Source organism: Aplysia californica, unplaced genomic scaffold (genome assembly GCF_000002075.1).
Source record: "Aplysia californica isolate F4 #8 unplaced genomic scaffold, AplCal3.0 scaffold00005, whole genome shotgun sequence".
NCBI classification, from domain to species: Eukaryota; Metazoa; Mollusca; class Gastropoda; order Aplysiida; family Aplysiidae; genus Aplysia; species Aplysia californica.
This window is the reverse complement of record NW_004797275.1, coordinates 2,442,677-2,447,241: the sequence shown is the minus strand read 5'-3', so window position 1 is coordinate 2,447,241 and position 4,565 is coordinate 2,442,677. Positions and strand designations below refer to the sequence as shown.

Sequence of the window (4,565 nt, the reverse complement as noted above, 5' to 3'; positions counted from 1 at the left end):
ATGAAGACACTCCTAACACCTTCTCCGCCATGTTTCTTTCTTTTAACATCACACAATATTTCATACATGATAAACACAAACAGACGCACATACTAACACATTCCCTACCCCATCTCTCTCCCTCTCTTTCTCCCTTTCTCTCTCTCTCTTTCTCCCTTTCTCTCTCTCTCTCTCTCTCTCTCTCTCTCTCTCTCTCTCTCTCTCTCTCATACACTCACTCCTTGTCCTTCTCACACATGGTCACATATGCAACACGCCTCAAAGGTTACCGGCACGCAGATATATAAAACTCAGAGTATGTATCGTATATTTCAATTCTTCGGAACAAAGTTGATCTAGTAACAGTGAAAGAAAAAAAATGAAAGAAAAAGACTGCCTTGACCTTTATATGAACTCCAAACAATCAAAACGAAACAATTCTTGATGCCACCCAGAGTCTGACATGGATTTAGACGCGATTTAGTTCTTTGGAATGCACAGGAAAAAGAAGACATGGTTCCTTCCTCGTACGTCAGAAACCCGCCACTCGCCACTATTTTAAAGTCGACAACCTGCTGTGCTGCAAAAATTGACAAGTGCAAGGCTTGAAGCGAGGTCTAATTTCAATTATTTGCGCCGTGGGAGGTACTTTCAAATAAATAGCTATCCCGCCCGAAAAAAAATAAACGTAAATAGACCACCGTTTTGCCAAATGGCGCTCAGTGGGAGAAGTTAGTAGAAAATTGGACTTCGACTATTTCTAAAAATCATGTTTTTGCTCTGCTTTGAACTCAACAAGATTATGGGGAGACAGAATCTCCGCAGCAGCAAATTTGCTCTTTTCATTTTGTAGCTGCACCCACAGGAGGCGTATAAAGGTCAAGACAAGGGATTTTACATGCACATCTTTTGACGTAAATGAAAATACTTTTTACGTACATGGATATGTAAAAAAAAAATGAAAATGGAAGTTTGTGAAAAGAAGAAATAGAAGAAAAACGCTGCCAGGAATTAGATGACAAAACGTAACTGTGGTCTTTCGAAACATCTTAGCTTTTTTTCACCCTCCTGTTTCTAGCAACTGTTCTTTTTGAGTTCAGTAATTCCAAAAAACGGGCGCAGCGATTTCCGTTCTCAAGTTTAATTTAGGCAAAAATAGAATATGTGAAATGCTGTTCATGAAACCCGTATGCCACATTTTTCTAAAATCGGCTTTTTTTCTTTCGCTTGGCCACAGATCTTTCTCTCTCACATAATTTTCAGTGAAAGATCATGACTGTATGACTGTAAATTAGTGTAAATACTTATTTACAGTCCGATCTTCACACCGGAAAGATATGTGAAGGAGGAGTAAGTTTTCCTTTTTACCAGTGCTTGTCAACCTGGGCGATATCGACCTCTGGTGGATCATTTAATTTTGTAGTTTTGGTGGATGCTGGGGATCACCCGGGTAGTGATAGGTACCTTTTGAGTCACGACACGGTGGAATCAGGCGATCGTCAATTTTTGGGCGTGTGGTCTTATTGGAATCATCTCATTCATTTATCAAGCTTTCGATGAAGAAAAACCAAACGCATCTGTCTTTATCGTAATCGAGATATTTGTGATTCAGGGTGGGGGGTCGCCTGATATCAAAGGTAAAATTTGCAAGAAAATGGCCGTCACAATTTGGTAGCTTCAATAACTTGAGAATCCTTGAAAACTGAAAATGTATGTTATATTGCGTGCATTAAATCAACGTTTTTCAGTAAAATTCGCATGGAAATGTATTTTTATATGAACAAGAAAGGTGTTGATCCAAAAAACAGAAATTCAATTAAAATTGCCAAACCGATGGAAAAATGTCTGTTTCCTCGATTTCCTTATACAATATGTAGGTGGGCGATATGAAGGTGTTAACCCCGTTAAGGTTGCAAACTTAGGTGCTGCCATGAAAAGGATGGCAAGAAGACCATGCTTTATGCCAGCTAATCTCGTCCCCCAAAAGGACCAAAATAGGCCTGGTGAAATAAAAAAAAATCAAGTGAATTTAGCTTGTAAACGCACCTCGAGCGATTTTATAAACAAAAATAAGTTGCTACTATAACATTAAATAGCCAGCAGTTTCAAACGTAACCAAGTAACATAATTGCTTAAATTTAGCACGCCACAACATTTTTATATATTTTTAGCAACGCGATCCAGCTTAAGTCAGCCCCATTAACTGATCATATGTCAAGATTTAAACCAACATGCCACAAGACACAAAAAACTTGTAATTCGAAGAACGCTCACACAAAAGCTTTCAAGGTCGAGATGAGTAATTAGGTTGCCTGGTTCAAGAAAACAGAAAATAGTCTTTCTATTTTAAAATAAAAGGAAAGGTCACATTTATCTTTAATTATTAAAAGAGGCGGAAATGAAGTGAGACAACATAAAATAGTAGGAACGCGAAAAACTACGAGTGAAAGGAAAAAGCAGGCGGGGTTAAACAGAATTGGGGGTTTTACTCACAGACAGCGCTCCTATTTACGAAAATTGTTTCCTGTAGCTGCTGCTTACTTATTGTAACAAGACGTCTTTTCCTTTTTCAGCCTTCCTGACGACTTTGCACTGCTTACCCCATGCGCTTGACACAAACTTGGTTGGACACTGTTGCAATCTATTGTTTCATCTGTCTATTTTCATACATGATTATTATTGCGTTGATTGTAAATCTCCAAACCCTTAAAAGCCCAGCGTGGACCCATTTAGGAAACTGGCTCATTCGACTCTGTCAGGTAGGACTAATCGGGAAACGAATGGGATTCAGCATTCCAGCAGAGAGATGAAGAGTCGACAAAAAGGATTTCCCCACAGGGAAATCGAACTCATATCTTTTGTTTGCAAGGCGAAGGGATTTACTTTCACATCACTATGACTGGTTTCTATTCTGTGAGGGTCTTCCCTATTCAAAAGGTCGCTAGGTACAATTATTTTCTCTGCACTCCTGCATGTTTAGCTTAAGGTGCAGTAGATGAATATGCCGTCTTGACCTCTTTGAAATTCGTCATAGATGCAACTATTAGTATAAGATAAGATAGAGGCGACAATGCTGGGACGATGTATCCCATTCAGCCCGAGTTGATTCTGACTGGCAGAGTTGAAGCCCGTCTTCTAAATTATCTAAACTGTAACGAAAGGGGTGTAAAAACACTTAGATCTACGGAAAACAAAACAAAACAAAACAAAAAATACGGGTAGCGTCTTTACTCTGTAATTATTGATCCCAGTGTAGTGTCCAACAAGTTGTTCACGTTTTTTTTTATATTTTTTAGTAGAGGTTTTACGGCGCTCGCAACTGCATAAGGTCATGTGAGCGCCAGAAGATTAGAGGTGTTACAAGAGAGTAACAAATATAAAAGAGAAGAAGGGGAAATAAGGACGATAGATGCTAAATAGGAAAGAAGGAGCAAACCACACCAGAGCACCCGCCAACCACCCACTGTTCACATCTTTAAACGGAGCATTCTTTCAAAATGAGACCTCCCCTCCCCCCTCTCCTCTTCCCATTCACACTCATATTTTGTGGAGTGAGGCATGATTTCTAAACATCGAGCACATACTTATCATGGACAGCTACGAGGTTGACCTTGTACCCCCCCCCCCTCAAGAAAAAATTTCACAAAACCCCAATAAAAATTACAACAACAAACAAAAAGAACAAAACCTAAAACATCAACACCCCCCCCCTCCTCCCCCGGAAAAGAAGAGAAAAAAAGGATGCAGAGAAATCTGATGTGTTCTTATGACCAATCTGCGTACTTGTAGTTCGAGATTCTGGTACGGTATCTGTTCAGCTGGTCTAATTAACACTGCCAGGTCAACTAAGATATGTCTTTTTGTCTGAGTCAAGTGGATGGAGAATTAAAAAAAAAATCTCTAAAGAAACTATCCAACTCTAAAAACGGCGCTCTGGGGATTCGAACCAGGGCATGGTGCCAATTACTGATCAATTGCCCACCGATCTATGTTGATGCCGCTTTTGAACAAAACAACTAAGTTATTCTATTATTGCTACCTCCCCCCCCTTTCCGAAAACAACAACAACAAACGAAACAACAACAACAACAACAAAAAACAAACTTATTGATGATTGAGCAAAGGAACAGTTAGGCTACCTTATTAATGATCGGGTTTATGTGTGTATGCTGGTGTGTGTGTGTGTGTGTGTGTGTGTGTGTGTGTGCGCGCGTGTGTGTGTGTGTGTGTGAGTGAGTGTGTGTGTGTTTATGTGTGTGTAGTGTAACACCAGAACAATGTAACGATGTCAGGTAGTAAATGAAAGTTAATCTTATGTTATGTTATGTTTTGTTATGTTATCTTATCTTATCTTAGCATAAAAAGAGATTAAACCAATGTTATAAATGGACTTTCTGTCTCCAGGACGGAGGGAGATTTCTGCGGTATCAGGTCAGGTCGCTGTGGGAAAGGACTCCACTGCACGCCCCCACCCGAGCACCCGGACCCCATCATGGCGCTCATCACCGGCATGGCTTTCTGTACGAGGTTTTAGTGGACACAGGTCAGTGTTATAGCAAAAAGGATACGTAAAGTCCCCCCCCCCA

General features: G+C 40.0%; 1 long non-coding RNA gene across 1 annotated transcript in view; it reads left to right on the top strand.

Moving 5' to 3' along the window:
• The first annotated feature begins 4,383 nt into the window (after positions 1 to 4,383).
• LOC101856141 overlaps positions 4,384 to 4,565 on the top strand; it is a 1,438-nt gene continuing 1,256 nt past the window's right edge. The window contains exon 1 of the long non-coding RNA XR_220053.3: positions 4,384 to 4,522. This is a non-coding gene — a long non-coding RNA (uncharacterized LOC101856141). The remainder of the gene's footprint in view (positions 4,523 to 4,565) is intronic.